The following is a 22,978-nucleotide window of genomic DNA, read 5'->3' as shown; positions in this document are numbered from 1 at the left end:
CCCATGATGTTCAATCTCTGTAGATTGTAGGTCAAAAAGGAGTAGCTAAGTAACAGCTACTGCTGGCTGGAAGTCAGGAGATGTTGGTTGCCTTGTAGGCATGGGTTCAAGTCCTGCTGATCCTTACTGCCAAGAGTTGTACTCCTCTTGGGCAGTGAAGATTAAAAGGTCCAGGACCAACTGTGTGAGAGCTACAGACAAAGTGCTATCAATCAAAGGTGTCTGGCTATAGAATGAACTTCCAGAGAAGATTAGGCAAATCTGGAATCTGACCATCTTTAGAAAACACTGAAAAACTCTTTGATGAAGCTTTTCTGCTATAACAAGAACGGCATTCTTGGCACTGCCCTCCCTGGCTCTTTTTTGATTACTTTCTTCCCAGGCCCGAAATGAACAAATAAAAAAATGGAGGAGCTCACTGTCTCCCACACCCCGCCCTTGTTCCGAAAACAAACTCCTACACTTACTGAACCAAGTTTTTATATTCTGAAAAGGAAGAGTCCTGGGGCTCCATGAAATCCACTAGGAAATTCACTATTGCCAATCTGACTAATGTGGAAGGTGTTCAGTTACCATGGTGATGGGCAGCAATGTAAGACAAAAGATAGATAATGAGAATATTCAGAGTTAATATTTTGATTTGATTTTTTTTGAAGGGGTATAGACAATCATGCTTCAAGGCCTAAACCAACTATTAACTCTATAGGCTTAAAGGAAACTTCACATATAGGTGAGTTATTTCATAACTATCAACTTCAGGGTTTTTTGTTCCTTCCTCAGAAGCACGTGATGTGGGCCACTTTCAGACAGAATAATGAACTAGGTAATTACCAATCTGGTAAGGTAATTCTTATGTTCCTATATGTGTTTGCACTTAGATCCAAGAGAGAATGGAGTAATTGTCCCAAGTTGTCTTGGTGCACTTCAGTGGACTTTAAATCTTAGTATGTGTCTATGCTAGCCTTCCTCTCTTCCCCCCACCACCCCAAAAATTTCACACTGGTGCTGTCACTGTTTCAACTCCACCTGTAGTGTTCATGAAACACTAGGCATTGGCTGGTGTTTTAATGACTTCTGTCTAATTCTGTTCCTTGGAGGTCTGAGTCCCATAGTGGATAAAATACTGGCATCTCCTTGTGTACACTAATGATTTCACCATTGCTACCACTGATAGAAATGGTGGGAAATTTTCGTGAAGAAAAGAGAGATTTTCGGCAAGGCCTTATAATGCAGTTTTATTTTGCTTACATTGCACTTTCACTGTGCTGATGCCCTTGGAATGCAGTGATTATCACCAGCTCTCCAGCCCCAGCACCTTCTCCTCTGTTCTGGCTGGGCAATGCAGTGTGGGTAGTTTGGTGGGCTCACTGATTTCTATGGAGCATACATACTTGATAGTACTCATATGTTATTTTTATCCTGTGGATGGAGTGAAATCTCCTCGAAACTAGTAGATGTAACAGCTGCCCTTCATCCAGGATAAATGTAAAAAAAAACCCAAACAAACAAATAAGCTTCTTTATAGAATAGATAGCTGAAACAAAAGGAACCACCACCCAAAACATAGGCTGGAGTAGGAGTCTGACTGGGGGCTGATGCAAATGCAGGGAAGCTGGGTATTTTTTTGCATGGAACTGTGTTTGTGTGTGTGTGTGTGTGTGAGAGAGAGAGAGAGAGAGAGAGAGAGAGAGAGACACCACTGAAGCACACCGAGAAGCAACCAAGGAAGCCCCAGAAACAGCCAGAGAAGCACTTTGTTTTTTATTGTTCCTTTCAGGGTCACACTACAAGAGAGAGCTTTTGGGCAGAGTGCTGGCTGGCAAGAGCCTTGGAACTGTGAGCAAAGAATCTGTGTCCTGCTGTTTGATTCCTACAGTGTTCAGGGGAACAAGACTTTAAATACATTATTTGTAAATAAACAAGATTGATGAAGAAATCAGGTATTTCTTTCATGCAATTTCTTCTCTTAATGGAAACAACCCACAAGACCTCAATATTGGCTAACTACTTGGGTCAAAATATTTGCTAATCACTTGGATCAAAACAGGTTACACTACTATGTCTTGGTTTTCACTGAGTTAAACTTTTCTGTCTTTATTATTTATTTCCCTTCACATGGACTTCAAACAACTGTAAAATATTTGGCAGTAGGGCACTACTTCTTTAATTGGAATTAATTTGCAAACTGGATACAAATAACTTAGGCTTGAATAAAGACTGGGAGTGGATGGGTCATTACACAAAGTAAAACTGTTTCCCAATGTTTAGTCTCCCCCTTCCCCTTCCCTCCCCAACTGTTTCTCAGATGTTCTTGTCAACTGCTGGAAATGGCCCACCTTGATTACCACTACAAAAGGTTCCCCTGCCTCCCTGCTCTCCTGCTGGTAATAGCTCACCTTACCTGATCACTCTCGTTACAGTGTGTATGGTAACACCCATTGTTTCATGTTCTCTGTGTATATAAATCTCCCCACTGTATTTTCCACTGAATGCATCCGATGAAGTGAGCTGTAACTCACGAAAGCTTGTGCTCAAATAAATTTGTTAGTCCCTAAGGTGCCACAAGTACTCCTTTTCTTTCTTTAAGTCTGTAGCAGTGGGGTTATATATATCATATATCTATTGAACAGCAAGTCAAATAGTTAAACAAGATGATGCTACCAAATTGAGGAATATTTCTAGTAGGGTTTTTCTTCTATGCATTTAATATTTGCAATTTACTATTCTCGGTACAGTACATTCAGCAGTTAAGTCCTATAAGACTAGGTAGACATAAAGAAGAATGGTAAAATGTATGCAAAAGAGCTTTGACACTAAAAGCCACAAAGACTCTGCAAACAGATGTACTTGCCAAAGCCAAAAGTAGTCTGTGGAATTGTGCAAGCAACATACAGTTAACTAAAGCACTAATTAAGTATATTCTTCTTAAAAGACGAATTTCATGCTTGATCTTGTCTTGGCAAGAAGCCCATAAGAAGAAAAAGAAAGATCTGTCACAGTCTTGTAGAATGCAGTAATTAAAATCTGAAATACTCCCAATCAAGAAACAAGACAAATTTAAACAGAGTTAACTGTTTAAACGACGTCCCTTGCAAACTGGTATTGCCACTGTATTTCAGCCTAACACCTTTTTATTTGCATCTTTTACTACTGAACTCTTTAAAAACAATGGAGACTATCAGTTAGGAAACATATTATGTGGTGTGATCCTATTTTAGAAGCAGATTGTCCAAAAGCTAGAGAGCATTGACAGAGGCCAACTGTTAGATGTGTAGGTTGGCCATGCACACACTCTTTACAGATAGTACACAACATAGAAAATCAAACCTCACATACCCCATCACTAGTGGAAAAATTACATGAACTCTCTGAGGTTTTGTTCTCCCCTACTTATGTGTATATAGTTTCCATTAAGGCTAATTTAAGAGAGGCCCAAACCAAAATCCTAGGATCCAAACATCTTTAAACTTTAAGGACTTTAAAATTTGTATCCAGATTTTGCATCTCATCTTAAGAACATAAGAACAGCCATACTGGGTCAGACCAATGGTCAATCTAGCCCAGTATCCTCTCTTCCGACAGTGGCCAATGCCGAGTGCTTCAGAGGGAAAGAACATGATAGGTGGTCCATCCCCTTTTGCCCGTTTCCAGCTTCTGGCAAACATAGGCTAGGGACACCATCCCTGCCCTGTTATAGTCTTGGTCTTCACAACATCCTCTGGCAAAGAGTTCCACTGGTTGACTGTGTGTTGTGTGAAGAAATGCTTCCTTTTATTTGTTTAATACCCGCTGCCTATTAATTTCTTTTGGTGACCCCTAAGTTCTTGTGTTATGAGAAGGAGTAAATAACACTTCCTTATTTACTTTCTCCACACCAGTCATGATTTTATAGATCTCAATCATATCCCCCTTTAGTCCTCTCTTCCAAGCTGAAAAGTCCCAGTCTTATTAATCTCTCCTCATATGGAAACTGTTCCATGCTCTAATCATTTTTGTTGCCCTTTTCTGTACCTTTTCCAATTCTAATATACCATTTTTGAGATGGGGTGACCAGATCTGTATGCCATTATTCAAGACTCAAGCTTGTCTTCAGAATTACAAGTTCAACAACCCTGTGTAGTGAGAAGAGATCTCCTTTCTGTGTTTCAGTCACACTATTATTATTACCTTTTAAGATCTATTAACTTGTGCAATCTATTTTCCATTCAGAAAGATCAGTCCGGCTTAAAGGAAGTTAGGAGTCCAGGGGTCCAAGACTATGAGCCTTTTAGTACTTCCTTATTATTTCAATTTTTATTTCTGATGTGATCCAATACTTTTTTCTGAGAAAAGTCTGCCCTCTGGCACAGTAGTTCCACTGTCATAAGAGTTTAGTTTTCTGTGATCTCAGTGGTATTTAACAATAAACTCTGAACTACATGTTTAGCAGAAGCTGTGGGAACATGGATGTCAAGTCCATTAATCATGGATGAAAAAAAATCTCTAGGCTAAAATGTCAACCAGGGATTAGTTGTGTCCTGCACTGTAGGATCTATTCAAACGACCCACCGATTAGGTCAGCTTGTCCTTCTGCCCTGAGATTTTTATTTTAACAGAAACTGGCAGTTACAGCTATAATCCTTACAGTACTCTAGGCTGTGTATAGATATGTGATTGGAGAACCATAGAAAACTCCTGTGTAGTATTTAGTTCACAGATATCACTTTGACACAATCACGTAAAAAAATCAATACAAAACTGCATGTTCTGTAAAGTAAAGGTGTCTGTTACCTAGGAAGTATTTCAGAGTACTTTAAAGTCTCCTAAAATACCTGTGTCCATAAATGAGCAACTAATTTTTAGATTGTTTTTGTCTTTTTTTAAAAAGTATATATTTGTTGTAGAGAGGAAAAAATGTGGAATTGCACTGAACAAAAGTAATCTTCTGGTACATAATGGGATGGTAATGTTTTTATATCATGGTATTAATAGAGATGTTCTTGAACAATGAAACAATTGAAAGTTATGAGTATCCATTTATAAATTCCGAATGCACATGTATGGCCAAAAATGCTAAACAAATTACAACCTGTGAGTTGCTAAAGATTTATGAAGCTGCATTCTATTCCAGACAGAAATTTGTTCCCTTCATCAACTCTCAGGGTGAATTTTAAACAAAAGGGATACCTTCATGGGGAAGAGGGGGAACAATCTCAGAAAGGTCTAAGTTTGATTGACTTTGAAAAGAAAAGTATTTAAGGGCTGTTTTGTTTATATTCTGCTGTGTATCTGCTCTTCATATCTTGGCTAAATGAGCTTACATTAATAATGGGAAACTTAGAACAACAGTGGAAAATTAGGAATGGGTGAGAAGGAGTTTTTTAAAATTTAGATTTAAATAATGAAAAAGATGTCTATAAAAAGGCTCTTGGTGCTCTGACACCAAATTAAATGTTACACCATAATACCTCAATAGCATTAAAAAAGCAAACATTCAGGCAGGGAGAAATAACTCAATTTAGCTAGTCAGCCAAACAAGAAAGCTCCTTTCCACACACTCCCCTCCACTCATTCTGGGAATATGTCAGCCCATTCCAAAAATCCTACCAAACAGATGGCTTTTAGCGTGTGTACAGAAGATCATCAAATACAGGCTATGTTGGACCAAGGGAAGGGGCAAATTCTAATGCCCTGGGACTTTCACAGGGAGTGCATTGTCATCAGCCCCATCTTTGATAAAGATTGGCTGCAGCTTGAGCACCTCTGTTGACCACAGTTGTAGCAGTATGGCACTAGGAGAGAGGTGATCCCTCAGGTGGCCTTAGGGCTTTATAGGTAATAACTGATACCATAAACTCTGCCTGGACACCAATACACAACCAGTATAGATCCCAGAACACTGAGGTCCTATGCTCCCAGCAAGATGCTGTGATCAGTAGGTGATCAGTTGTATTCTGCAACAGCTGCAGTCTCTGGATGGTTTTAAGGTGTGACCTGTATGTAGAACACGTTGCAATACTCTAATCTGGAAACAACAAAGACATAGATAACATTAGCAAAGTCTGCATCCAAAAGAAAAGGGTCACTGCCACAGATGGTAAAAAGCTGACAGGTAACTGTTGTAATATGATCATCTAACAGCAGGTGGGGCTTTGGGGTGTGTGTCTAAATTTACCCCTAAATTGTGAACCGTGGGAACTAATAGTGGGTACACTCCCTCACAGGGACCAATGTCACCTCTGCCATCTACTTCGGCTGCTTTCTCCAACCTACCAGTATCAGCTCAGTCTTGCCTGGTGACATCCTATTAGTAGCTGACATGGCAGAATTGAACTGTTGTTATTCACATAGAATAATTACTAGGGCCCTGATTCAGGAAGGTATTTAAGCACGTGCCTAACTATGAGCACGTGAGTAGTCCTGTTGATCTTGCTACCTGCATGCTTAAAATGCCTTCCTGAACTGGGGCTGAGCAATGCCAGGTTGTCGGTATGTGAAGAATTAATATTGTTATCTGTTTTAATGTCAGTGCACAGTTTTGTTAACTACAAGCACTGCCCTCCATGTATACACAGGAGTCACAAGATTATGAGAGGTGTTGACTTCTTTTTCCTCCCACTTCTACACACCCCTTCATTTTTCCACATATACGCTCTGAGTAAAAATTCTACTGAACCTTTGTGACCATGAAGAGATACAGGGACACTCTGATCAATGGTGATGTCTTATATACATAAGAGAAAGAAAAATAGTAATTTGTGCATTAAGGAGAGTCTGACTTACACAGAGAAGAGAGATCTGGCATGTGCCATGGGAGTTTAGAGTAGTTTTGCACACTTGTGTTCCTGTGGGACCTGTGAATTGCATCCTTGCTCCATTTGGCCAGTAAAATCAAGCAGGGCAGTACTGGGTCAATTGTTCGTTGAAATTCTTAAACCTCCCTGGAATGTGGTAGGGTACCAATGTGTTTCAAACCAGGATGTTCTGATGGCTTGATGAATCAGGGAGAAAGGTCTCTAGGGAACTGGTGGTAGGAGTCTTGTTCTTAATCTGACCAATAATGGTGTAAAGACTCTGTGAAATCTTATGCCCAGGGTGTGTCGGAGGTAAAGAAAGTTAGTTATTTTTCTGCACCATGGCTTGTGATCCGTGTGTGTCCTGGATGGTTAACAACCTGATTTAATGTGGGTGGTTTCCATCTACTGGCAGGGTCCAGTGTATCTTCCTGTGAAGAAGTGTCAGGTTACTTTACAGCTAAGATCATTCAAAGTCAAGGGAATTTCCTGTTTCTTTGGTAATATATTGAGTTCTCAGGATTCTTGGATCCCAGTCAGTTTGGGTTTTGGCTTTGGCTATAATATAGAGATTGAGCTGCTAGTGCTGGTTACTTCTGTAGCCTCAAGTAGCATCAGTGGACCTCAGAGGTGCCATTTTATGTTTGCTTTGGTTTGGTTAGGAATTTGTGATCTTTGTCTCAAATGCAGACTTTACCACTATAATTTATACCTCTGGCACCTCTAGAATGGATTACTTTGGGTTGCCCTGGAAGTTCACTCAAACTAGAGCTGGAGCAGAATATTTTGCCCACTTCAGTATGAGAGGCAGCATATATTCTCACTGGTTCTTTTACATCTGTACTGCCTTCCAGGTGGATTTCAAGGTGCTGACTTTGACCTATGCAGCCCTATAAACTGGTTTGGATCTGTCTCTGACAAATCATCTCTCTCTGCAAGAGCTGCCATGGTAGCTGAAGCCAGCTCTAGCTAAGATTCTCTACAGAGGGCCCTTGCCTCTGGAATTCACTTCCCTAGGCAGTCTGACAGATCTAGAGGTTCAGAGAAATAGTGCAAGGGCCATCTCTCAAGTTTCTAAATGAATGAGTTGGTGATAGCTTGCTTTCAGTTTTGTCCTTTGTATAAAAAGTGACTTCAAAGTATGGGGTGTATGATTAGACATATTAAAACTATATTAAAATACAATGATACATTTTTTAAAAAGGTTGAGGCAGAGTCAGGAAATGTAAAATGAAATTAAAATGAAGTGTTCAATTGGGGTGTTTGTGTCTGCAAAATGTGGTGCACCTAAAATATGGTAAAACCCATGCTTTAAAATGTATAGAAGCCTTAACGAGTTCTCAGTGTGCCTATATCTCTAACGTTTTCAGGAAAGGAAACAGTTTTTCATTTGCTAGATAATGAATAAAAGGCCATGCAGGGTAAACATAAATATTTTTGAAAGAACCACTATATATATATATATATATATATATATATATATATATATATATATATATATATATATATATATAATTAAATGATTACAGTAGAACTTGTTTATTAAAATAATGTAGTGGTTTTATCACTTCATTCTTGGTATCTTAGTACCTGATATTATACTAGAACCGTTTCCATGGAAACGGAACACACTGTTCCGTTCATTTGACCTTAAGTTCAAGTCCTGCTGTTGCAGTAGAAATGCCAAGGAACACCTCAGCTCTTATTAAAAACAAAACTACCAAATATATGCTTAAATAAAAACTTAAAAATAAATAAATCCCAGGAACAGGGAAAGGGAAGATACAATATTTTCAACAAGAGGACCAAGAAATAACTGACTGTTTAGGATATTTATACTGCATGTCACATTTTGTCTCTAAAATTAATTACATTTGGATTAGGGCTGTCAAGTGATTAAAAAATTAATCGTGATTAATCATGCGATTAATTGTGCCGTTAAACAATAATAGAATACCATTTATTTAAATATTTTCAGATGTTTTCTACATTTTCAAATATATTGATTTCAATTACAACACAGAATACAAAGTGTACAGTGCTCACTTTATATTTATTTTTTATTACAAATATTTGCACTATAAAAACCAAAAGAAACAATATTTTTCTATCACCTAATACAAGTACTGTAGTGAAATCTCTTTATTATGAAAGTTGAATTTACAAAAGTAGAATTATGTACAAAAAACCCTGCATTCAAAAGCAGAACCATGTAAAACTTTAGAGCTTACAAGTCCACTCAGTCCTATTTTTTGTTTATCCAATTGTTCAGATAAACAAGTTTGTTTACATTTGCAGAAGATAATGGTGCCTGCTTCTTGTTTACAATGTCACCTGAAAGTGAGAAAAGGCATTTCCATGGCACTGTTGTAGCCAGTGTTGCAAGATATTTACATGCCAGATGTGCCAAGATACATATGTCCCTTGATGCTTCAACCACCATTCTGGAGGACATGCGTCCATGCTGATGACTGGTTCTGCTTGGTAACGATCCAAAGCAGTGTGGACGAACAAATGTTCATTTTCATCATCTGAGTCAGATGCCACCAGCAGAAGGTTGATTTTCTTTTTTGGTGGTTTGGGTTCTGTAGTTTCCACATCAGAGTTTTGTTCTTTTATGATTTCTGAACGCATGCTCCACACTTCGTGCCTCTCAGATTTTGGAAGGCACTTCAGATTCTTAAATCTTCAGTCAAGTGCTGTAGCTATCTTAAAATTTTCACATTGATATCTTCTTTGCATTTTGTTAAATTTGCAGTGAAAGTGTTCTTAAAATAAACATGTGCTGGGTCATCATCCGAAATTGCTAGAACATGAAATATATGCAGAATGTGGGTAAAACAGAGCAGTAGACACAATTCTTCCCCAAGGAGTTCAGTCACAAATTTAATTAACGCATTTTTTTTTTAGCGAGTGTCATCAGCACGGAAGTATGTCCTCTGGAATAATGGCCAAAGCATGAAGAGTCATAGCAATCTTTAGAACATCTGGCACGTAAATATCTTGTGACACCAGCTACAACAGTGCCATGTGAACGCCTGTTCTCACTTTCAGGTGACATTGTAATTAAGAAGTGGGCAGCATTATCTCCTGCAAATGTAAGCAAATTTGTTTCTTTTAGCTATGGGTTGAACAAGAAGTAGGACTGAGAGGACTTGTAGGCTCTAAAGTTTTACATTGGTTTGTTTTTGAGTGCAGTTATGTAACAAAAAACCCTACATTTGTAATTTGCACTTTCTTGGTAAAGAGATTGCCCTCCAGTACTTGTATGAGGTGAATTGAAAAATACAGTGCAAATATTTGTAACAAAAATAATATAAAGTGAGCACTGTACACTTTGTAATTGAAATTGATATATTTGAAAATGTAGAAAAACATCAGAAATATTTAATAAATTTTAACTGGTATTCTATTGCTTAACAGTGTGATTAATTTGCTTTGCTTTTCAATTTATTAAATTTTACTCTCTAAAAATTTGATCTTATTTATCTGTTTTGCCACTTTAAGAACCTGCTGTATTTATTCTTGAGAGGACCATATTGACCTGGTTAGTTCCAAATGTTGACCAGTCGTACCTGAATGATAGAGAGAGGTTAAAGAGGCAGCACCTCAATCTGGATAAGGTTTAAATTAGGTCTGGCCAGAGTAGGCTTCAGGTTGACTGACCTTTGATGGTGTCAAAGGCTTCTGAGCTGTTCTTGCTAGGCTTGGCCACTTCAAATGGGGGACATTTCAAAAAATCAGCTATTCTTGACCTACATATAAATTCTGAGTATCTAAAAAGAGAACCTGAAAAAAAGCTCTTTACAGTTTTGGATCCCACCCAGAAACATAATAGTAGGCTTGGGTTCAGATCCAGCTATTCACATACAAACTCCACAAAATGTGGGCCATCTTTATTTTAAACTGTTTCAGTTTGGTCAGAACTTCTCTATGAAATATAAATCAATATTCCTTGTGCCTATGAAACTGATCCCTGTTTTGATTTTCTGCAGTGGAAGACAATGTTGGAGTTCCCAAGCTGCTCTTATGTCTGTCATCCGGTGATGATAGGGAAGAAGAAAACTGTCACAACAATAACTAAAACAAACAAAAAAAAGAAAAATGTTCCATTCTGCCTTAGTAGAAACATAGGAACAAATCAATTTGCCAAATGGACAGCAACATATTTTAGGAGAAGAAATAGGGATTAATAATTTTAATGTGTTTTTTTTCTCTTTTTTAAATCATAGCTTTTACTATGGTTGTACATAAACCTAATCTTCTGAATATTACATTTTTATCATCTGGGATTCTGGACAATGATTGTCTGCAAGTCTGAGCCTATTTGGCTGGTGGATTGGATAGGAGAGAACACAGGCAGCACTGGCAACCAAAGTAAGCGAATGCTGATCTCACACTCTTCTGCTTTGGAATTGCTCCAAAAGTCATGATTTTGGAACCTATGCACAAACATGAGGCCCAGTCCTGAAGGAGGTATGTGCCCTCAACTTTCATTAAATTCAATGGGCTCTGAAGGTGATCATCTTAGAGCCTTACAGGAGATACTCAAGTCTGCACCTTGCAAGACAGCCCATTACTTTACCCTGTATAAGGAAGAACTCAATGGGCTTGATTTTTTTCCAGAACTGGTTGTACCTAGAAGTCCAATTGAAATCAATGGAAGCTACAGCTCCTCAGCACCTTTGAAAATCAAGCCTAGTCTATTTTCCTTGTTCCCCAAGGCCAGATTAGTAGAGACAATAAAATTCAACGGGTGATAAAAGTTTTAAAGTTTTCTTTATTCCTTTCTAGTAGGAAAAGATGTAAAAGACCAATGAGGCTGCACCAAAAGGCATGTAAAGATCTCAAAATAAAAAAAGGAGTCACACATAACATTTGAAAGAGGAGATATTACCAGAATACAGGGGAAGAAGTACAATAGAACTTCAGAGCTGCAAACACCTCGGGATTGGAGGTTGTTCATAACACTGAACAAAATGTTATGGTTGTTCTTTCAAAAGTTTACAACTGAATATTAACTTAATACAGCTTTGAAACTTTACTATGCAGAAGAAAAGTGCTGCTTTCCCTTTATTTTTTCAGTAGTTTGTTTCACACCGTACTGTACTGTATTTGCTTTTTTTTTTTTTTGGTCTCTGCTGCTGCTTGATTGTGTACTTCCAGTTGCAAACAAAATGTATGGTTGACTGGTCAGTTCATAACTCTGGTGTTCGTAACTCTGAGGTTCTACTGTAGAACATATAGGAACGAACTCAGAAATGGCAAAACAAAGAAAAGTACTGTTAGTAGAGGATGTAAAAAGGAATATGATAAAGTTTTATGAATACATAAGAAACAAGAGGATGAAAAAGAAAAGTGCAGATCTGCTGCTTACCAGGCAAGGAGAGCAAATAATGGTTGACGAGGAGAATGATGAAATGCTTAGTAGCCACCAAGCTTCAGTATTTATTAAAAAAAGATAATAGTTATAGCTTGCTTAATGGAATAGTGAGAAAACGGAGAGACCAGAAGGCAGGAAGTAACAAGCCAAAGAATACTTAGAAAACCAGGAAGTATTCAGAGCAGCAGGGTCTGAAGATGTTCACATCGCTACTAAAGGAACAAACAATAGTACTGAAAATGTTGGTATCTATCTTGGAGACTAACTGGAGGATAATTAATATTGCACAGTACTGGAGAAGTGAGTAACTACCATTTATTTTAAGATGCGGGGAAGTGTGGAAGAAAGGTCAGAATTACACACCAATAAATTTAGCTTCAATATCCGGTAAATGGATTTGTAATCAACAAGGGGATATATAAATATGGTGCTGGATAAATTACAAAGATAGGAAAATATGGTGGTGGATTCATCAAAACAAAGATAATCCTTTCATTAGAAAGACATTGAGAAATAGATATGCTAAACCTTGAAAATGAATTATAAATTATTAAATTCCAAGAAGATGTAAGATTATCTTACTCTCTCAAGATCACATAGAAAAACTGTGGGGGAAGCCAGAACGAGAGCCCAGTCTTGTCAGTTGTATGCCTTCATCACAACCTCATGCTTTCTTCCCTTTAATTCTGAACCCTAATGCACTATCAAGTCTGATAAATTTGGCATGTACAAATGAGATTGCTTCAGAGCTTTATAACCCCTCAGTGTTTTAAACTGTGTTCAGTTTGAAGTGATCTAAAAATCAAATAAAAGTTTTTCTAACTTCCCTAATTTTAAAATGATGTACTGATTTTTTTTCAAACTTATAGAACTCATTCAGACTTGAAAATCAACCCAAATCTGAATACTGTATGTACTGTAGAGAAAGTTACTGTGAGGTTATATAAGAAACTCCAGATCATTAATGATATAAAGAGAAATAATGTTTTAAGGTACAAAGTGGCAGAGTTAAGATTGTGTGTACAACCTTAATATTGCGTTTCCCAACTTCTGAATGCTCAGTTCATCAACCTTAATCTTTATGTATAGTATGCATATACGTCTCTATACATGAGTAATGTGAAATCAGAAAACAAATTAAACTACAGAATGAATGAATAATTAAATCAATTCTACCATAACATAAGAGCATGAGCTAGATGAGCTCTCTAGGTCTTTTCAAATGATTTTAAGACTTTTCCCAGTGCTGTTAAAACTGATTTCCTTATCCTTGTGCTTTTTCTTTTCAGTCTAGTTCCACTATTAGAAGGCCATCAAAAGTTTAAAGGAATATTTCCTACAAGTAATTAGTTTATTATGATTCCATAAAAATGAAATAACATGGACAACCCCCCAAAATATTACTCCTTCAAAAGTATAACTTAAAATCAAATTTAGATTGCAAATACTGTTGCAATATCAGTAATTTTCAAATGTTTTCTTTAAAAATGTGAATATTATAAAGGAGTCAATTGTTTGTCTTTTTCTGAACAAAAATTATGCAGTGGAATTTGGAGACATCTGAAAATAGGTGAGCAAAATGGACACAAGGAAGTATACTCTGAACCAATTTACTAGCTTAAATGAATTTGCCTTGCTGCTGTACCCTCAGCAAAACCAGTAAACTCCAGTGAAGAATTCAGTCCCCTTTGCTACAGGTATTATGGAAAAGCAACTCTGTTAAGCGGGGGCAAAGTACAACACTCTAGGTCTACCAACTCTGCCAATTCAAAAACAGTTTTCACCACATTGAAAATGTTCTCTCTTCCAGATGCTTAAATTTAGAACATTTACAATGGCAATTATAAAATCACAATTGGACTAATTTATTCATTAATGACCCCATCACAGGCTAAATTTTATTTTAAGGGTGGTCTTCTAAAAAATGTATAATAAGCAGAGGTCTTTTTAGGAAGATATAGTAAAGCCTAATGACAACAGTTTCTCCTTTCATAGAATCATAGAATATCAGGGTTGGGAGGGACCTCAGGAGGGCATCTAGTCCAACCCCCTGCTCAAAGCAGGACCAATCCCCAACTAAATCATCCCAGCCAGGGCTTTTTCAAGCCTGACCTTGAAAACCTCTAAGGAGGGAGATTCCACCACCTCCCTAGGTAACCCATTCCAGTGCTTCACCACGCTCCTAGTGAAAAAGTTTTTCCTAATATCCAACCTAAACCTCCCCCACTGCAGCTTGAGACCATTACTCCTTGTTCTGTCATCTGCTACCACTGAGAACAGTCTAGATCCATCCTCTTTGGAACCCCCTTTCAGATAGTTGAAAGCAGCTATCAAATTCCCCCTCATTCTTCTCTTCCGCAGACTAAACGATCCCAGTTCCCTCAGTCTCTCCTCATAAATCATGTGTTCCAGCCCCCTAATCATTTTTGTTGCCCTCCACTGGACTCTTTCCAATTTTTCCACATCCTTCTTGTAGTGTGGGGCCCAAAACTGGAAACAGTACTCCAGACGAGGCCTCACCAATGTTGAATAGAGGGGAATGATCACATCCCTCGATCTGCTGGCAGTGCACCTACTTATACAGCCCAAAATGCTGTAAGTCTTCTTGGCAACAAGGGCCCACTGTTGACTCATATCCAGCTTGTCGTCCACTGTAACCTCTAAGTCCTTTTCTGCAGAACTGCTGCCTAGCCATTCGGTCCCTAGTCTGTAGCAATGCATGGGATTCTTCCATCCTAAGTGCAGGACTCTGCAATTGTCCTTGTGGAATCTCATCAGATTTCTCTTGGGCCAATCCTCTAATTTGTCTAGGGCCCTCTGTATCCTATCCCTACCCTCCAGTGTATCTACCACTCCTCCCAGTTTAGTGTCATCTGCAAACTTGCTGAGGATGCAATCCATGCCATCCTCCAGATCATTAATGAAGATATTGAACAAAACTGGTCCCAGGACCGGCCCTTGGGGCACTCCGCTTGATACCAGCTGCCAACTAGACATGGAGCCATTGATCTATATCCGCTGAGCCCGAAGATCTATCCAGCTTTCTATCCACCTTATAGTCCATTCATCCAGCTACCATACCATACCATCCATACTTCTCTAACTTGCTGGCAAGAATACTGTGGGAGACCGTATCAAAAGCTTTGCTAAAGTCAAGGAATAGCACATCCACTGCTTTCCCTTCATCCACAGAGCCAGTTATCTCATCATAGAAGGCAATTAAGTTAGTCAGGCATGACTTATTCTTGGTGAATCCATGCTGACTGTTCCTGATCACTTTCCTCTCCTCTAAGTGCTTCAGAATTGATTCCTTGAGGACCTGCTCCATGATTTTTCCAGGGATTGAGGTGAGGCTGAGTGGCCTGTAGTTCCTTGGATCCTTCTCCTTCCCTTTTCTAAAGATGGGCACTACATTAGCCTTTTTCCAGTCTTCCGGGATCTCCCCCGATCACCATGAGTTTTCAAAGATAATGACCAATGGCTCTGCAATCACATCCGCCAACTCCTTTAGCACCCTCAGATGCAGTGCATCCAGTCCCATGCACTTGTGTTCATCCGGCTTTACTAAATAGTCCCGAACCACTTCTTTCTCCACAGAGGGCTGGTCACCTCCTCCCCATGCTGTGCTGCCCGGTGTAGTAGTCTGGGAGCTGACCTTGTTCGTGAAAACAGAGGCAAAAAAAGCAGTGAGTACATTAATTTTTTCCACATCATCTGTCACTAGGTTGCCTCCCTCATTCAGTAAGGGGCCCACACTTTCCTTGGCTTTCTTCTTGTTGCTAACATATCTTCTTGTTACTTTTAATATCTCTTGCTAGCTGCAACTCCAAGTGTGATTTGGCCTTCCTGATTTCACTCCTGCATGCCTGAGCAATATTTTTGTACACCTCCCTGGTCATTTGTCCAATATTCCACTTCTTGTAAGCTTCTTTTTTGTGTTTAAGATCAGCAAGGATTTCACTGTTAAGCCAAGCTGGTCGCCTGCCATATTTACTATTCTTTCTACACATTGGGATGGTTTATTTCTGCAACCACAATAAGGATTCTTTAAAATACAGCCAGGTCTCCTGGACTCCTTTTCCCCTCCTGTTATTCTCCCAGGAGATCCTGCCCATCAGTTCCCTGAGGGAGTCAAAATCTGCTTTTCTGAAGTCCAGGGTCCGTATTTTGCTGCTTTCCTTTCTTCCTTGTGTCAGGATCCTGAACTTGACCATCTCATGTTCTCATGTTCCAGAATGTCAAATATATATTCTGCCTTGTAGTAAAAAGCTCATAATGGATTTAAAATGTTCATTTGAAAGGTTGTCATTTGCTAGTGATCTGGAGATAAATCCTTCTCCGTTTTTAAAGTTTTGGATTGTAGTTAATGACCTTTTTCGTTCTGTGCCCAGGAAAAATATATTAACTTTAGAAACAGGCAAGGAAATTATACCTGACCCTGAACAAAAGGTAAAGCTATTTAACAATTATGTGGCAAGATCAACTGATGAGCGTTTGGTTAATCTAGATAAAGCAGAATCTATTTTACCATATAACTTAATGGTATTTGGTTACTGTGACTGGCCTATTCAAAGTGAGGGTTTTTCCCTGTCTTAATTTTTTTAAGACTGGATTTCTAGACCAGAAGAGAAGGATCAAAAAAGGAGCTGGTCAAAGGACTGTTTCTTTGCCAGCCCTGGCTACAGGGTTCCTTAGGGTAGTCTGGGATAGCCACAGTACCCTGGGATTGCCAGAGCACACTATCACTCCAACCATACCCCCTCTCACCCTGAAACACTGCTACACTGGGGGCTGCTGGGGCAGGTGGCATAGCAAACTTCTATATTAACAGTGTGCCAGCTGAGGAAAATGCTTACTTCTGAGTAATGAATTCAAGGAAATTGCAATGCAGTCATGTCCCATGAACTGAAAGAGGTTATCTTTGTCAAATAATTTTCTAAAATTATTTATTCCACTTTAATACAGTTTATATAATAGCTTGCTATTTCTGTGTATCTCTCCAACTGCAAGGTATATGTGTAGCATTGTCCTTTACTGGGTTGGACCTGCTCAGGTATGGTTTTGCTGGTTGCAGTCTGAAGGATGTATATACTAGAGCTGTGCAAAATGTTCACCAAAAAACTAACATAGTTTCAAGTTTCAACATGAACTTGAAATTCAGGCTATGATCATTGAAAGACTTGCGACAGGTTGTAATCTTCTTAAGCTGAACTGGAATCTTCTAAACATGGCCCACCTTAAGGGAGATGCCTCAGAATCATGCAAAATTCAGTTTTGTGTGGATTTACTGTGCAAACAGGATAAACTTATGGTTTTAACCCAGCTTTGTTTTTTAGATTTTGAGTTTTTAAGACTTTGGCATTGTGAATCCTAGTAGAACTCTGAAGTGAAATCTGGAATTTAGACACAGCTCTAATATTAGATCTGCTACTGTAGTACAAGTGTGAATTATTTATTGCGGTGTCCCTTTTAAAACTTCTCATATTAATTTTCACTTATCATGAAATATAAATTATTCACAGAACTCAGGCCCTATGTCAGTCTGAATAAGCTGTATGTACTAGATCTCCATTACTGACCATTTTGTTAAGGCTATCAAAGTAATTTAAACATGTTAAAGAGCCATAACTTACATTTACCAAAGCCATGATGATTTTTCCCTAGTCCACTCTCACTAGTTGTTTTATTACTTTACTAGCTGTGACCCTACTGCATTAAGGTGTAATCAAATAACATACCAGCTGTAGGCATTCTTCGTGTTATGCAATAGTTATACATTACAATGTTAGGCTGATTTTGTTGTAATTTTTTTTTATAAAAACATTTGGGACTTAAATCATCAGCGTTCCTGAGTAAAAAAAATAAAATGCTTAGACTTGTCAATGATTGCTGTTTCTGCCATGTGGAGGAAAGATAGTTTTGTGGTTAGGGCATTTGGCTGTACCTTAATAGATGTGGGTTCAAATTCTGGCTCTGTCACAGATATCCTGTGTGACCTTGGGGGTTGCTTATCTCTCTGGCTGTGCCTAAACAGGGGTGTTTGTCATGAGACTGCTAGCAGATTGTAAAGTCCTAGCATAGGTGGGGTAAGTTAGAGTTTTACCTCAGCATAGCTGGTTGAGGTGAAGACTCAGGTGAAGCCTAAACATGGCCCCTGTGTCTCAGTTCTTCTCCCCTACCTTTGCTCTGTCTTGTCTCTTTAGAGTGTAAACTGTTTAGGGTAGCATCTATCTCTTACTGTGTGTGAGACCAGCTGTTTCCTGGCTGGTCACTTTAGGTCAGTGGGCTGTGTGCCAAAGTCTTCCAACCCCTGCTCTAGGTATTGTGGCAGCTGGTGCCCAAAATTAGTGGGGCTGGAGCTGGCAATTATATACCACAGAGTTATAGGCCTTTGATATCGTGGAAGTGCTTAAAACAAGTGATACAGTGTGTCATAAATATAAAGGGAAGGGTAACCACCTTTCTGTATACAGAACTATAAAATCCCTCCTGGCCAGAGGAAAAACTCTTTCACCTGTAAAGGGTTAAGAAGCTAAGATAACCACGCTGGCACCTGACCAAAATGACCAATGAGGAGACAAGATACTTTCAAAGCTGGAGGGGGTGGGGGAACAAAGGGTCTGTCTGTCTGTGTGACGCTTTTGCTGGGAACAGAACAGGAATGAAGTATTAGAACTTGTTAGTAAGTAATCTAGCTAGAAATGCGTTAGCTTTCCTTTTGTTTAAATGGCTGGTAAATAAGCTGTGCTGAATGGAATGTATATTCCTGTTTTTGTGTCTTTTTGTAACTTAAGGTTTTGCCTAGCGGAATTCTCTATGTTTTGAATCTGATTACCTTGTAAGGTATTTACCATCCTGATTTTTACAGAGGTGATTCTTTTACTTTTTCTTTAATTAAAATTCTTCTTTTAAGATCCTGATTGCTTTTTCATTGTTCTTAAGATCCAAGGGTTTGGGTCTGTGTTCACCTATACAAATCGGTGAGGATTTTTTTATCAAGCCTTCCTCTGGAAAGGGGGTAAAGGGCTTGGGGGGATATTTTGGGGGGAAGACGTCTCCAAGTGGGCTCTTTCCCTGTTCTTTGTTTAACATGCTTGGTGGTGACAGCCTAGGGTTCAAAGACAAGGCAAAGTTTGTACCTTGGGGAAGTTTTTAACCTAAGCTGGTAATAATAAGCTTAGGGGGTCTTTCATGCAGGTCCTCACATCTGTACCCTAGAGTTCAGAGTGGAGAAGGAACCTTGACACAGTGCAACATTAAAAAGCAAACATGTGCTTTATTTCATTTCAACAATATTAGGTAGTGCCTCAGAGGTCCCAGTCAGGATTCTCTCCCCACTATTAAAATCATAGTAAACTCCCTACTCCCACACAAATAAAGCATTTCAGACCCCTTAAATAAAACAATTTTTGTTTCTCCTACACACTGAGTGAATTCACTTTGGATGTCCTATTCCCCCCTCCCCAATTTTTTGCTCCCCTCAGTTTGCCAAGTGTCACACACATTGTGTGATTCTCATTTCTCCAGTCTCCCACCCTCCAGCTCAGCCTGCGTGTCCCTCATTCCGTTCACTTCAACTGCAGTTGATATTCCTGGCTGTTAGGGGGCTGCTTTGGTACCTGGTGAGGCAACCATGTGGCTTCTCTAATACTTTTTACTTACCCATTTGGGTCCCAGCCTGCATGGAACAGGAAAGAGGCCTCACAGGCATGGGAGGTGAGGGCTAGTGGGAGGGACATGGGAGGTGTTAAGGGGACTGGAGCTATGGGATAAGGAGTTGTTGTGCGATAGTTACAAGCTACTAGAGGAACCGGCAACGGTGTTGCTCAAAGGCTTTCCCTTGTCCAGTACTCCCTCAGCAGGCTGCAGAGTCCCAACCCTCCACCAAGCTTTAGTGCTCCCATGATTTATCATACCAGGCTGCAAAGTCCCTTCTTCCTACTGGTCCCTCTTGCTACCTCTACTCTTCAAATGGACGCTGTCTCCTCTGGAGCTCTGCAAGGAAGTTGCTCAGGCTTTAGGAGCGTAATCTTCTTTAGTCCCAAAAGGGATTGAGACAGCAGTCTGGGAACATGTCCTCAACTCAGCACTGTTCCATTGTTTCAGTGACAGGGAAGCAGCTCTTTTATGGTATATCTACACTGCAAAGAAAAGGTGTTATGGTAGCATGGCTAGGCATACTTGCATTAGCATTAATTTAGCGAGCAGGGGTAATAGCAATGTAGAAATGGTTGCTTGGACTTCAGCATGAATTTACAACCAGAATATGAACCTAGGGTCCCTGGGAGTATATCTACACTGCAGCTGGAGAAGTGTGATTCTCAATGCGGGTAGACACTAATGCTAGTTCAGCTTGAATTAGTGCACTAAAAACAACAGTGTGGATTTTGTGGAACTGGCAGTGGCTCATGCTAGCCACTTGAGTTTGGTCTGAGGGGATTGGGTGGGCTCAGACTTGGGAAGCTAGCCTGAGCCACCCCAAGTGCTGCAATGTCCACCCTGCTATTTTAAGTGGTCAGGCTCAAGATAAAATTTTTTAAAAAATGTAACATATGGAAAAAAGGGGAAGTTGATAGAAATGAATATAAACCAAAAGCTAGGAATTGTAGAAAATTTGATAATGGAAGCAAAGGGACATAAGAAGAAATTTATGGCCCACAGAGCTAAGGACAATAAGAAGGAGTTTTAAAAGTATATTAGGAACAAAAAGATTCCTAATAATAGTACTGGACCAATACTAGATGGAAATGGTAGAATTATCAATAATAAGGCAGAAGTGTTCAATAAATACTTCTGTCCTGTATTCGGAATAGAAACAGCTGATGTTGTCATATCATACAAGAGCATACTTTCCATTCCATGTATCTGAGAAGGATGTTAATGTAGCCGGATGTGGCCCCCCCGACATTTGCTCTTTCGAGTGCAGTCTGCACAGTTTCCTGTTACGCCATTACAAAGCCACAAGCAGCGGAAAGTCCCCAATAATGTTAGATGCTTGCTTAAAGCTGCATTGCTCTATATAATCAATTGTATTCATACTTATGAATATGCAATCAATTAACGTAAGGAATATGTGAGATAGTGTGAGTAACAGCCAATGGCAAAACAAAGAGGCAAATATCACCTTTTATGGAACCATGGTATTATCTTGGTGAAGGTATAAATCTTGAGATGGGTGGCCAGGTCAGCGGACCAACAAGGAAATGTAACAGCACACTAAACTGGGGACTAGACCGGATACAGTAGAGCCCTCCTATGGATCTGAAGGGACTTCGGGGACTCTCGTTGCCTCACAGCCGATCTCCGGGCAGCTGTCACCTGGCCAGCCTCAGCCACCTGCAAAATCAAAATCAATCTACACCCACACCTGCAGCTGGCCAGCATGAATGTGATGTGTGTGTAAGTATAGCTCAACTCACGCCAATAAACAAACCTCAGTGCTGCTCAGTTTCACCCTTGGTCTGGGCTCATTCCTTGGCTAGTCCCAAGGACAGGTAACAGTTAATAGCAGCTGCTAATGTTAGACATTTCAAGATCAGCAGGTCTGGATAACTTTCATCCAAGAGTTTTAAAAGAACTGGCTGAGAAGCTCATTGGACAATTCCTATTGATTTTCCAGAAGTCTTGTAACACTGGGGAGGTTCCAGAAGACTGGAAGAAAGCTAATATGCCAGTATTGAAAAAGGGTCTAGGCCTGTCAGTCAGACATCAATCGCAGCGAAGATAATTGCACACCTGATATGGGACTCGATTAATAAAGAATTAAAGGAGGGTAATATATTTAATGCCAATCAACAAGAGTTTATGGAAAACAGATTGTGTCAAACTAATGTGATTTTTTTATGAGATTACAAGATTGGATGAAGAGGTAACAGTGTTGTTGTAATATACTTAAACTTATGTAAGTCAGTTGACTTGGTACCGCATGACATTTTGATTAAAAAACTAGAACAATATAAAATTAACACTGCACACATTTAATGGGTTAAAAGCTGGCTAACTGATCTCAAAATGTAATTCTAAATGGAAAATCATCATCAAGAGGGTATGTTTTTAGTGGGGTTCCTCAAGGATTGGTTCTTGGTCTTATGTTATTTAACATTTGTATTAATGACTTGGAAGAATACATAAAATCATCACTGATAAAGAGTGCCGATGACATGCAAAATGGGGGAGTAGTAAATAAAGAAGAGGACAGGTCACTGATACAGAGCAATCTGGAATGCTGGGTAAACTGGGTGCAAGCAATATATGTTTTAATAGCATTGAATGTAAATATATACACCTAGGAACAGAGAATGTTGGCCATTCTTACAGCTTGGAGAACTCTATCCTGTGAAGCAGTGACTCTGAAAAAGGTTTGGGAGTCACAGTGGATAATCAGCTGAACAGGAGCTCCCGATGTCACAATATGTCCAAAAGGGCTAATCAGATCCAGGATGCATAAGCAAGATAACCTTTCTACCCCTACTCAAGATATTTTACTTCTGTATTTGGCACTGGTGTAATTGATACTAGTTCGAGTGTCCACAATTCAAGAAAGATGTTGATAAATTGGAGAAGGTTCAGAGAAAAGCAGCAAGAATGATTAAATTGTTAGAAAACATACATGATAGTGATAGACTCAAAGAGCTCAATGTATTTAGCTTAACAAACAGAACGCTAAGGGGTGACTTGATTACAGTCTATAAGTATCTCTGTGGGGAACACATATTTCATAATGGGCTCGTCAATCTATCAGACAAAGGTATAATACAATCCAAGGGCTGGAATTTGAAGCTAGACAAATTTAGACTGGAACTGTGATGTAAATTTTTAACAA

The 22,978-nt window shown here is 39.2% G+C and overlaps 1 protein-coding gene across 3 annotated transcripts in view; it reads left to right on the top strand.

The window, feature by feature from the left end:
* Positions 1-22,978, top strand: part of LOC140916053 (uncharacterized) — a 258,662-nt gene that overhangs the window by 107,222 nt on the left and 128,462 nt on the right. Inside the window, exon 1 of one of the 3 annotated variants that reach the window (XM_073356981.1) lies at positions 12,024-12,456. The exons of the other annotated variants lie outside the window; for them this stretch is intronic. The gene's annotated coding sequence lies outside the window, so the exon portion shown is untranslated. Of the gene's footprint in view, positions 1-12,023; positions 12,457-22,978 lie in introns of those variants that run through there. 3 annotated transcript variants of the gene reach the window in all.

Source organism: Lepidochelys kempii, chromosome 8 (assembly GCF_965140265.1).
Source record: "Lepidochelys kempii isolate rLepKem1 chromosome 8, rLepKem1.hap2, whole genome shotgun sequence".
NCBI lineage: Eukaryota > Metazoa > Chordata > Testudines > Cheloniidae > Lepidochelys > Lepidochelys kempii.
The sequence above is the reverse complement of the archived record's forward strand: the minus strand, read 5'-3'. Positions and strand labels throughout refer to the sequence as shown.